Here is a 13381-nt window from a genome sequence, read left to right as displayed (position 1 = left end):
CTGTAGGTAGAATCATGTGTGTGTGTGGGGGTGAATGTCTGTGTGAGTGTGTGTACGTGTGTTGTATGGGTGTGTGTACCATGTGTGCCTGCTCCTCCTGGGCTGCTTCTGCCTGAGGCTTCCAGCCTGCCCAGGCCTTTGTCTGGAGGTCTGGTGCTTGGGGGGTGGTGAAATGGAGGCCAGCAGGGAGAAGCTTCTGGGGACATTCCCTCCCTCCCCTCCTCAGGTGGATGTTTCCATCCTTTCTTCCTCCTTTCTTCCTATCCTTGGCTTGACCTTGAGGCTGGGGAGAGAGGACACAGTCCAGGACTCTTCCCTCCCCTTCTCCTGGTCACCTCTTTTGTCTGGTGTCCTTTACTTTAATGGCATATTGATTTTTTGTTCTGCTTCCACCAGGGCCTGGTGAATAGGGCATTTCATCCATGTACCTTGTTGTGGAACAGAAAGAGGGGACTGTTCCTGAATCTGCAGATCTCTATGATTTACAGCTTGAAAGAAGAGAGTTGTTTTAATGTGCACTTCTCTCATTATAAGGGATTTCGAGCGTTTTGGTCTCCCCTTTGTAGAGGACACTGAGCCAGAAAGGAGGGTGTGGTTCCCTCTTGTCCAGGCTCTGGAAGGTTTATATTATGTAGGATTTAGACCAGGGTACCCACACATGAACACAATGCTTCCCTTGGTGCTCCCCTCTCCTTCCACCCCTCCCCGACCAAATCTTTGTCTCCTCTTGGCGGGAGAAAGGAGGCTGAGTCCCACCCCTTCCCCAGACCGGCCCTTTCTTTCTCTGCTGTGGTGAGGGATCCAAGTCCGTTTCACTACTGGTTTGCAGATGCTGCTGTATCTACCGTGCTCTTCCCTTTTGTGGAGCCCAGGGCACCCCTCTCCCCACCTTCCCGTCCCCTCTTTGTCCTCCCCTTCCCAGTTTCTGTAAAGGGGCCGACCCTCAAGAACTCCAAGCTGAGCTCAGCTGCTGCCCCCCATCACAGCCCCAGCAGCCTGCCCTCTGGAACCTGGGACCCCGGTCAGCCCCGGGCCACTTCCAGAAGGAAGATGTGCCTGCGGCCCCCTCCCGTAGCCAGTTTGGGTGATGGGGGCAGAGAGAAGTGTCTGGGGGGGCCCTCCACTGCTCTGGATCAGATATCAGAAACCTCTCCCCTCCCTCCTCCCTTCCCTCTTTTCTCTGGAGGAGGCTAGCCCCGCCCTGCAGTGATATCACTGGGTCAAGGTAGGGGCGGGGAGGCTTCTACCTTCTATTAAGTGTGAGAGTTTCTTTGTCTCTGGAGGAGGATGTGAGTAGGATGGGCAGCTAGACGTCTGCTTGCCCCTCATCCACTTCCCTTCCCTTTCCCCTCCACGCCCGTCCCCTCCGTTACCCCCGTCTTCCAGACTGACGGATCCTGAGGGTCCTACTAATGCCTACGGTGTCTGTGAGTCAGGTAAGTGCCCCCTCCCCTGCTCCTGCCTCAGCTTCTCCCTTTCTTCTCCTTCTCTTCCCTTCTCTTCCCCACCCCCCACCTTTTCATAAATCGGACCCTAGACCTTCCCCAATTAGTGCTCGGGAGGATGTGTGTAAAGGTGGGTGGAAGATCCTGGGAGTATCAGTATTTTTGTTTATGCCTGTGTTGTGTATGTAGGTAGGATAATCTGTGTGTGCCTGTGTGTGACAGCAGGAGCAGTGTGCCTGTGTGGGTGGGTGCTTCTGTGCCTGCTCCCCAGGGCTGCTTCTACCTGGGGCTTCCTGCCTGCCTAGCCCTTTGTCTGGAAGTCTGGGGCTTGGCTGGTGGTGAGATGAAGTGGGGTGGAGGTCAGCAGGGAGAAGATTTTGGGGATATTCCCTCCCTCCCCTCCTCAGGTGGATATTTCCATCCTTTTTTCTTCACTTCCTGGGGAGAGAGGACACAGTCTAGGAACTCTTCTCCTCCCCTTCTCTTCCTCATGTCTTTTATTTGGTGTGGTTTACTTTAATGGTAAATTGGTTTTTTGTTCTGGTTTCCATCAAAATCTGGTGAATGGAGAATTTCATCCATATACCTTCTTGTGGAACAGAAAAAGGGGAGTGTTCCTGAACCTGTAGATATCTCCAATTTACAGCCTGAAAAGAAGAGAGTTGTTTTAGTGTACACTTCTCTCATCATAAGGGATTTGTAACATTTTGTCCCAGGGCTATTGATAGCTTGGATTTCTTCCTTCGAAAACAGCCCTGTCCTTTGACCTGTTAGAGAATGGTTCTTAATGTTAGAAATTGCAATCAGTTCCTTCTGTATCTTCCACATGCAACAGACCTTAGAGATCTTTACTGCAAGGATATTTTTCCTCACTTAACTGTTACCTTTCTCTTTTTAACTACATTTGATCTGTTTGTGCAAAAGCATTTCAACTTTATGGAAGCAGAATCATCCACTTTATTTTCCGTGATTCTCTCTATTCTTTGTTCTGCCATAACCTCTTGCTCTCTCCATCAATGTGAAAAGTAATTTCCTCCTCACTCCTCTAATTTGCTATTGATTCCCTTTTTACACCTAGTTCATGTATTCGTTTGTAGTTTAATTTGATAGGTGGTAAGAGGTGTTGATGACCTATCAAATTTCTGACAAACTGCTTTTCCCTTATGCCGTCTTTTCTTTTTAACCAAATAGCATCTTCCCTCTCCCCCAGTCACTGCCTTTGAATTCATTAAACACTATTTTGTTTTATTTGTTGGCTTCTGTACATGGCATATCTGATCTTTTCCACCGATCAACTTTTCTATTTTTAAAAAGTTGAAATTGTGTTCTTGGCAGCTAGGTATTCTGCTGGGCCTGGAGTCCAGAGGAATCATCTCCTTGAGTTGAAATATGGTCTCTGACACTTATTAGCTGTGTGACCCTGGACGTGTCACTTCACCCTGTTTCCCTCAGGTTCTCATCTGTCAAGTGAGCCACAGAAGGAAATGTCAAACCACTAGAGTATCTTTGCCAGGAAAAGCCCAAATGAGATTAGCAAAAGTCAGACAGGATTAAACAACAACAACTGTTGTTTTCATAATGACAGCTCTGTAATATCGTTTGGATCTGCTACCGATAATCACTAACCTAAACCCTTTTCTTTCCTCCTTCCACCTCCTCCATTATTTCCCTTAACGTATTTGACCTCGTTCTGAATGTTTTTTATGTTTTGTATTTCTTATGTCACCAGGGTATCCCATGTATCCCTCCCTCTCCTTATCCTCAAGAGCCATGCCATGTAACAAATCATATTTCTTATTGTAGGGAGGAAAAGAAAAGTGAGTGCAACTGATTGATGCCGTTTAGAAAAGATGTTCAATGTGTAACACCTGTGAATCTCTCACCTATTGGATGGGGTAGGGTGATGGTGTCTTCTCACGTTTCCTTTTCAGTCCTACTTCATCTTTGAAATCTTGTTAGAAGTACTTTTAAATTTTTACTGTGTCATTCTTCCACTTCAGTTGTAGTTACCCAGTATATATACTGGATTTTTGGGTTGTTATTTTTTTGACTCTGCTTAATTCACTTTGCATCAGTTCACAAAGATTTTTCCATACTTCTCTGTATTCATCACACATATCATTCCTTCTTGCATGCGAACAGTATTCCATGCCTTTCATGTTCTTGTCTTGTTCCACGTCTTGTTTAGCCATTCCCCAGTTGATGGACATCTACTTTGTTTCCAAATCATAGCTATCACAAAAAGTGTTATTATAAGTATTTTAGAATATATTTGGACATTTTTTATTAGCGGCCTTATTGGGGTGTAATGCAGTCTTTGTTTTATAGGCTTTGGATATTTTCCTTTGCAGAATTGCAAATTACTTTTCAAAATGGATATGTCATTTCACAGCTCCTCCAGTAAGGTTTTAGTTTTTATATATCCCTACACTCTTATTTAGGTATCACAAACATGTTTGTGCCATAAAAGGCATTTGATAGGATTCCTTCCTTACCTCTTGGTTCCAGTAATTCATATAGTATTGGGAGGAAATTGTTTTGAAATGATTAGTAGAATTCACTTTCTTTTTTTTGTTTTTGATTTTTTTTTTTTGGCTACGTACTGGGGTTAAGTGACTTGCCCAGGGTCACACAGCTAATAAGTGTTATGTGTCTGAGGCCCGATTTCAACTCAGGTCGCCCTGAATCCAGGGCCGGTGCTCTATCCACTGCACCATCTAGGTGTCCCCTAGAATTCACTTTCACAGGTGATCTGGTCCTGGGAATTTTTTCCTAGGAAACTCATGCATGCCTTGTTAAATTTTCTTCCTTTAACATAGTTATTTATGTATTCTGTTTCCTCTTCTTTTAATTCGGGTAGCTTATGTTTTTCTAACTATTCATTCACGTCACATAGATTGTCAGTTTTACTGGCATATGATTGGGCAAGATAACTCGTTAGCATTGCTTTAATTTCATCATCATTGGTTATGGATTTACTCTTTCATTATTGAGACTGTTGTTCTTTTATAGGGTAATGATGACTAGAACTGGCTGATGGAACAGGCGGCATGTTAATTTGTTCTAAGGTTACTTTAGGGTAAGCAGTGGTAGGTATTGCATGGTTTTGTGGTCCATTATTTGTTAGGGGCTGGAGTGTGATTGGTCACTTCAGGGGTCTGGATACAAGATGTTGTCAAGGTGATTATGTGGATACAAGTAGTTGTCAAGGACATTCGTGGTCTAGACTGTGTCCTCACTAGTGTTTGCATCTCCACAGCCTAGCAGTGTACCTCTTAAGCATGAAGTACTAGAGAAATGCTGATTGATTAATTAGGCTACCTGTCCTTCTCTGTGCCCAGCACAAAGTAGGAGCTTAATGTATAGCTATAGAATGACTAAATTAGTGAGTTGTAGGCCTAAGTTAGAGTATTATTAATGATCATATTTATATCACTTATGTATAATTTTCATCACTTATTACTGTATTATTTTAACTATCATATCTAACTCATGTATTCCTTTATAATTTAGTTTGATACTTAGCGTGAGGTGCTAATCCTCTATAAAATTTCTCCCAAATTGCTTTCCACATATACCATCTCTTTGTTTGTTTTTTTCGTTTTTCCATCAAGTACAGGCCATTCTTGTTTTGTGTAAGTGGACCATTGGGCAGGCCTGTAAGTAGAAGGATTTTGAAGTAATGTGAATTTGCCCACAGACATGATTACGAGGGAGGGAGGGAGGGAGGGAGGGAGGCAGGAAGGGGGTCACCTGCCTGTGAAGGGAGTTGACCAGGAAACAGTTCAAGGACTCATGGGGGCTGGGGACAGAGAAGCAAGATCAGGAAGAAGATCACGCGGGTATTGGGGATAGCCATATGGTGGTCTGGCCAGAACTGAGAGGAAAAGCAAGTGGAGGACAAATATGTGATCGCTAGACATGGCTGCACACAGAAAAGGAGAGATAACACATGGACTGAAGAAAGACACGCAGTACCCCGAGAGGGAGTGGACAGAAGACTGACAGGGGGATGCCAGACCTGTGGATTAATGGAGCAGCCAAATTTTTCCTCTCTCAGTGCTGGAGGTCTCAAGCCAAGCCATGATCCTGAGGCTGCAGAGATGGAAGGAATCTCTCTGCACGTCCCAAACCCCTTTCTGTCCCCTGCCCACTTCTCCATGAATATGTTTTATGTACTTGACCTCATTTTAAAAATATTTTATTGATGTTTTCAGTATCTTACATGATGGAATCCCATGTATCCCTCCCTCTTCCTCTCCTCCTCCCTGAGAGCATTGCCTTGTGGCAAGTGGTATTTTTTGATTTAGGGAGCAAAAGCAGTCAACACAACTAAAATACTATACAGAGGAAAAGATACTTGCAGAAGGAGACAGTCTCTCTGAGAACATTCCAGTTACTACAGGCTTAATCTCTGGGGAAGCACATCTAGCCTCTGAACACTCAGTGGATGAAATACTGATATGTGGAGACACACAAGCTCTGAGAAGACTCAGAGGAAAAGATACTTGTGGCAAGAGACAGTCTTTCTGAGAACATTCCAGTTACTACAGGCTTACTCTCTGGGGAAGAACATCTAGCCTCTGAACACTCAGCAGACAAGACATTTGGGGCTGAAGACACACTCCCTGAGAACATTCTACTTACTACAGACTTGCTTTCTGGGGAAATATGAAAGAGAAATCATAAGCAACTCATTAAGGTTAAATTGTGTGCTTTCATATAAGGGAAGAGGATACACTTATCTTCTAAGAACGTTATCATTATTAGAGGAGGTAGAAGGATTCTACATAGAAGGTTTGAGAGTGAGCCACTTAGGTTGGCATGATGGAAAATAAATGGATAGGCAAATATTATGGATGCCCTGGGAGAAGGCAGAAAAGAGAGAAAGAATGAGGGACATAATCTCACATAAAACGGGTGTGCAAAAAAGAGGTTTCACCTCGCAGTGGAAAATGGTAGAGGCGGAGTAGCCAATGCTCGAACTTCAGTCACATCTAAATTGGTTTAATAGAGGAAAATACCTTTATCTATATTTATGTCTGTCCCTATATATACTTACTGAATTGGTCATAAATATCTAGCTTACCCGAGAGGTAAGTAAGAGAGTCTAAAAAAGAAAGAAAAAGTGGTGATAAAAGGGTCGACTGATAAAATAATGCAGTTGTCATATGCAAAACAGAAACTAGAGGAGAGACAGAATAAAAAGAAAGAGAGAAGGAGAAAACGAAGAAGGTAGGAAGAATGGAAATGCATAGTTAGTAATCCTAACTCTGTGAATTAGGTGAACTCACTCATAAAATGGAATCAGGTAACAAAATGGATTAGAAACCAGTATCCAAAAATATGTATGTTTGTTCCTTTGTTTTTTGTTTTTTGGTTTTTTTACAAGAAACATGCTTGAAACAAAGGAACTACAGAGTGAAAAAGGGGGTTGGAGAAGAAGCTGTTTACTTCAGATGAAGTAAAAACATGGAGGGGTAGCAATCATGATCTCAGACAAAGCAAAAGCAAAAATATCCCTATGAAAAGGAATTAGCAGGGAAACTACCTCTTGTTCAAAGGAATGACAGACAATGAAGTAATGTCAAAACTAAACGTATTTCGGAAATGGCATAGGATTCAAATTCTTAACAGAAAAATTAAGCAAATAACAGGAAGAAACAGACAGGAAAACTGTAGTAGTGGGGCACCTCAGTTTTTTCCTCTGAGAGCTAGATAAAGTGAATCACAAAATGAATAAGAAAGAAGTTAAGAAGAGTAAGAGAAGTTTAGAAAACCTAGATATGAAAGACCTATGGAGAAAACTGAATGGAAATACAAAGGAGTACAGACAGTTGGCGCTTTACATAAGTTTGCATTATGCAAATTGGACTTTATGGAAGGAATTCTATAAGCTAGCTGAATTCCAAGAAAGCACCTATGTCAACTTTATCATACTGTACTGGGATCTCTTTCTGCTCCTGCCCCTCAAGTTGGTGCTCTGTGGCCTCCTACCACACCATCCCCCCAAAAAGGAAAAGCTAAAAAATATCCTCCAAGTGAAAGGAGAAGAACAGACCTGCAGAGAGATGGCCACCACCACTGCCGGATCAAGGCTTGGCTTGAGACCTCCAGTGCTGAGAGAGCAGACCTACATTTTAGTCTGCCCACCCTCTTAAGAGTTTCATTTCTGTGTTTTGGTATTTTGTCCATCCACATTAAGGTAGTGCATGTCTGTTCCTGGTGTGCACCACATATGACCTGTCCTCTCCTGAATGTTTCCATGTGCGGCCCTCATGTATCTGTCTTGCCAGCCTGTTCTCCCTTTCAGTTCCAGCCAGGTCCTTATGTGGCTGGCCCCTGTGTCCAGCCCCCACGTGTCCTTGAATCATGTCCTGGCCCCTCCTCCAGGGAGGTGCAGTCCCCTTCCTAACTCCCTTCTGCCCTTTTCCACGTCCATGGGGTAATAAATTCATATTACATAAAGAGTCTGTGGACTGGTCTGCTTATGTTGTTGTTGTTATTATTATTTAGTGTTTATTTAGTGCTTTAGTTTTCCCCAATTACATGTGAAAACAATTTTTAACGTTCATTTTAAAACTTTTGAGTTCCAAATCCTCTCCCTTCCTCCCTCTCAACTCCCCACCCACTGAGCAGGCAAGCTATTTGATATAGCCTATAAATGTTTAGTCATGCAAAACATAGTTCTTTATTAGTCATGTTGTAAAAGAAAACATAAACCAAAAAAAAAACCCTAGAAAAGTAAACTTAAAAAGTTTGCTTTCATCTGTATTCAGACACTATCACTTCTTTCTCTGGGAATGGATAGCATTTTTCACCCCAAGTCCTTCAGAGTTGTGTTGAATCTTTATATTGCTGAAAATAGCTAAGTCGATCACAGCTGATCATGTTATAATATTGCTATTACTGTGTACCAGGTTCTCTTGGTTCTACTCACTTCATTTTCCATTAGTTCATGTGAATTTTCCTAGGATTCTCTTAGACCATCCTGATCATCATTTCTTATAGAGTTATAGCATTCTATCACAATTATATACCACAACTTATTCAACCATTCCCCAGTTGAAGCACATCTCTTTAATTTCCAGTTATTTGCCACAAGAAAAAGAGCTGTTATAAATAGTTTCGCACGTATATGTCTGTCCCCCCCCTTTTTTATAAATTTCTTTTAGGTTACAGACCTGTTGGTTGTATTGCTACGTCAAAGGGTATGCATAGTTCCAAATTGCTCTACAGAACGCTTGAAGCATTTCAATAGTCCACCAATAGCGCATTAGTGTCTCATTTTTCACACATTCCCTACAGCATTTGTCATTTTCTTTGTCTATCCTCTTACCCAATACCTATGAGGTAGTACCTCAGAATTGTTTTAATTTGCATTTCTCCAATGCAGAGTGATTTAGAGCATTTTTTCATATGCCTATAGATAGCTTTGATTACTTCATCTGAAAACTGATTGACTGATCATATCTTTTGATTATTTATCTGGTGAGGAATGGCTCTTATTTCTATAAATTTGACTCACTTCCCTATATATTTGAGAAATGAGGCTTTTATCAGAGGAATTTGGCTTCAAGAATTTTTTTTTTACCAGTTATGATAGCTAACTGTATTTCCCTCAATCCTGTTCTCCCCCTTGTTTATTCTATTCTCTCTCTCCTTTCACCACTTTCCTCCTTAAAAGGTGTTTTGCTTCTGACAACCACCTCACCCAATCTGTCCTTCCTTCTATCACCCCTCCTTCTCCTCTACCTTTCCCATCCTACATTTCTGTAGAGTAAGATACATTTCTGGACCCTTTGTGTGTGTGTGTGTGTGTGTGTGTGTGTGCGTGTGTGTGTGTGTGTGTGTTATTCACTCTCTGAGGCATTTCTGGTGAGACTAAGGTAAAAGTGTTCCCTGCCACCTCCTCTCTCCTCCCCTCCACTGTAAAATCGCTTTCTTGCCTATTTATGTCAGATAATTTACCCCATTCTACCTCTTACTTTCCCATTCTCAGTGCACAATGCCTGGCAGAGAGCAGACACTGTAAATGTTAACTATCATTATTAGTTCTTTAATTAGAAGTGACCAGTATACAGTGCCAATGGTGATGAGATGCCCGATTTTCTGTGTAAATTAATTTGGAAATGCATTAAACAGGATTGAAGTCACCTGACTGGTACTGGGTGTGTTTCAAGTTTCAAATACATACTAATGGTTCAAAAGGGTAAACTTTTCTATCAGGTATGTCAAGAAACTTTTCATAATTTGGATGTTATGAAAGCAACATCTGAAAGAAAGTGAAAATGGAAAAATTGTTTAAAACACTTATGTTATTTTATCAGCCCTGCTAAACCTGTCTTCCAATGTTTTGTAACTGCCATTTGGAGACCTGGATATTTCTACCTTTGCCTCTAGTTAAGAGGAAGTTATAGCTAAAACAATTTGGCTATCACTTATAAAGGTTGTAGATTGTTAACTAAGTTATTTGAGGATATTGTTTTAATGTTAAAACCTAAAACTGGTCATTGATTACTGTGTGTGGAAAGGAGGGGATGAGGTAAAAGCCTTATCCAGATTAGTTCTGCCCATTCAGAGCAGTCCTCCTTGGGGTATGAGGGTGGGCAGCCACGTTAGTCTATTCTACCTTAGGAGGTGGTGATGGTGGTGTCAAAGTGAGCAGCCCATAGCAGCTCTAAGGGTATATGGAGTGGAAACCCCTTCCTCTCCTCCCTTAGTAAGATGGCCAAGGTTGCCTCTGACGTAGGGCTATAAAGGGTGGTCAGAAGCCCGGTGTGCAAGTTACCATATACTGGGGTCCAAAAAAATAAACAAACTATGTCAGTATGGTAGATAGTGGTGCGGAATATATGATGCTGTATGGGAACCCTGAAAGCCATCCTGGCTAGTGGGTAGCCATAGAAGGATAGAGGGGAAATTCCGTCAGTGAAAAACAAACTAAATTAACACAGAAAATAGTGGCCTTGCCAGAGTATGTGGCAGTCTGGAGGAAGAATACATCATGGGGTGGGCAGGCAGGAGCATCAGGATCAGCCCCTCCTCTGGGGTCCTTGTCAAGTCCCCTTATTTTGTAAACTTGCCAGGTTCCTGGAAATCATCTGTGTGAGGAAGATTATCAGCCCTGGGAAAAGAGCTTCTTTGGATTATGGAGTTCCCAAACAACAAACTTGCTTGCTGAGGATGTGCAAGTTCATATATTATATAGAAATGATTTCTAATGACTGGTTTTTACACCAGGACAAATTTAAATTTGAGACAAAAAGAAAACAAGTGAAAGATGTTAAGTGAAATCTCTTATGTATGTGAGTCCTGGTAAATTTTTGTTTCTTATTGCAACTACAAGAGAGTAAAAATAATTGTATCTAGCCCTAAGCTGTGATTACTGAAACTTGCCATTTGAGGTCAAAGCTCTTGGGCGTATAACTGATTGTATTTTGAGGTTTGAATTTAGGTATAGTTGTCTGATGAATCGTTCAGTCAGTAATCCACCATTTGAGAGAAATGCCACAAGCTACTCAGAGGGAATGTAATCTTGCACAGGTGGAGATCTGTCTCTGGGAAAAAGTTGAGAGGACAACCTTGGCAGCAACCTAAGGTGGGATCCTCCTGGCTCAGTTTCCTTATTGTGTTCCTTTGAATAGCAATGTTTCCCACTTGGCTATTGCTACATCTGCTGGTGAGGTAGAATTATTACTACGTGGTTAGTTATTAAACTGTGACTCTTTCTCGAAATCAAACAAAGCTAAGGATGCTTTATCCTGTCATATATGTGTCTTTAGGCTTAAGCCTGAAGGACTAGTTTGTTGCTGTTATAATCATTTAACTGCTGGTGAGGTAGAATTATTACTACGTGGTTAGTTATTAAACTGTGACTCTTGCCTGAAATCAAACAAAGCTAAGGATGCTTTATCCTGTCATATATGTGTCTTTAGGCTTAAGCCTGAAGGACTAGTTTGTTGCTGTTATAATCATTTACCTGCTTTTTCCTTTTATATCAAATTCTTATAGTCAGAGCCAGTGGTCAGTAAAAGATATGAGCACAATACAAGTATGTGAGATCTTAGTGTTTTCAATCTGAATGTGTAGTCATTCCACATCCCAAACAACAAGGTAAATTAGTACTCGGGCATGTCATCTGCCTGCCTGCATAGTCATGTGAAAGATGAAGTCCCTGAAATAACTTATCCTTTCTGAATAATGTGGGAATAATTAGGCACAGACAAAAAAAAAGTCTGTGAAAGAAAGATATGATTTATTAACTTGTTGGGTGAAAATCAGAAACATCTTGATTTGGGGAAGAGAATTTCAGTCAATCAGTTTTCTTAAAGGGGTGTAACTCCCTTTTTCATGTTACATTAATGGAAAAGTCAATTTCATTCAAGTTATTACTAATGTGTACAAGCACATTTTATTATAAACAATTTATTGATGCACTACCTTGGAATTAATTATTTAAGTATTCTCCCAAGTCTTTAATTTTAATTGGAGTAAAGTCAGCTTCTTATAAGTAAATTTGTTTGTATCACTGTTGTTCTCAGGGGCAGAAAGCCTGCAAGAATGTTGTTGCTTATATTTTCATGTATAGGATTGAATCCTCAATAGCATCTGATCCTCCTAAATGAATTGGAATCAGAGTGAAAACTTTTGAGAAAGTAACAAAATCAGACAATCCTCTATGTCAAATGTAAATGATTCTAATGGGGCAGGTGAAACTAAATTTTCTGAAGCTTCAGGCAAACTCTGGGTTCCTACTTTGATGCTCCCTTGTTAAGAGCAGAACTCAAGGTTTCAACTGGTTTTTACAATATGAACTCATTACTGGAGAAGTAAAATTTGAGAGGCTATACTAACTTGTATTGAGATCTGTTCTGTAAAAGATTTTAGCAGGAACATCTAAGAAGTCTCTACAAGTCACTTGGAACCAGAAAAAAAACAATTCCACTGAAGAGCTGCCCCTGAGGACAAAATATTTTCCAGATTGCCCGAAAAAAAGATGTTCCAGAGACCATACAACTACATGGGACGTCTGGATTCCAAGATGAAATTTGTTAATGAAATGGACGTTGGGGGTGGGTTGGTGATAATCATTGTACACGCCTCCACTTGAGAAAAAGGGGAAACTGAGAAAATGAAATTGTTCTGTTCCCATTTTGAAATTGATTCAATTCTCTGTCACTCCCCGATATGTTGTAAAACTGCCCAAGGCATGTTTATTTGTCTCTGAACCTAGTTCAGAAACTCAGATCTCCCATTAATCCCCAAATGCCATTGGTTCTTCCTTCACCTCCCCAGGGGTGGGATGGAATATAATTATAACAATTGTGGTCATTTTTTCATTGGCCATGTTATTTTCATATCTGTGCTTATATTGCCCTGTGGTTTATGCTTACAAATGGGACCATCCCAACTGTACCGCAAAGGCCCTAAACACCCTAGTATAGAGCCACCCCAGGGACCTTTGAATACATTCAGAAAGAGTGTAGGGGAGTCTTTTCAGGGGTGGATTGTGGAGTCTGAATTGGGGAAAAGCCATAAAACTTGAACTCTGTGAAAGGTGATGTCACACTAAGGGCAGGGCTAGTCGAGTAAGGAGCCCCCCCATTTTTTCTCTCAGCTCCCATCACCCAACCTGGGGAGGGGAAGGGGCCACAGTGCTTGGTGGAGGACCCAGGGCTGAACCAGGTCCCAGGTTCCTGAGGGCAGCTGCTGGGGGTTGGGTGGGATGGGTTGGGGCAGCTGACCTCAGCTTGGAGGGGGAGGGCAGGGTTGGCAGGGGTGTGGGTAGGGCATCCTGTGCTCCACATAAGGGAAAAGCACAGTAGCTGCAGCAGCAGCAGCAGCAGACCACCAACCCCTTAATGGAACTGAGATTCCTGACAACCCCTAGAGCAGAGGAGGAAAGGGATGGTCTGGGACAGAGTTGGGTCTCA

The 13381-nt window shown here is 41.8% G+C and overlaps 1 long non-coding RNA gene across 1 annotated transcript; it reads left to right on the top strand.

Moving 5' to 3' along the window:
- The first annotated feature begins 795 nt into the window (after positions 1-795).
- Positions 796-12783, top strand: LOC110203919 (uncharacterized). Its single transcript, XR_002323120.2, has 3 exons — positions 796-1436; positions 5756-9674; positions 12037-12783. It is a non-coding gene; the product is annotated as an uncharacterized LOC110203919 (long non-coding RNA).
- Positions 12784-13381: the final 598 nt, after the last annotated feature.

This window comes from Phascolarctos cinereus, unplaced genomic scaffold (assembly GCF_003287225.1).
Source record: "Phascolarctos cinereus isolate Bilbo 61053 unplaced genomic scaffold, phaCin_HiC Scaffold_26;HRSCAF=526, whole genome shotgun sequence".
Classification (NCBI taxonomy): Eukaryota; Metazoa; Chordata; class Mammalia; order Diprotodontia; family Phascolarctidae; genus Phascolarctos; species Phascolarctos cinereus.
The sequence above is the reverse complement of the archived record's forward strand: the minus strand, read 5'-3'. Positions and strand labels throughout refer to the sequence as shown.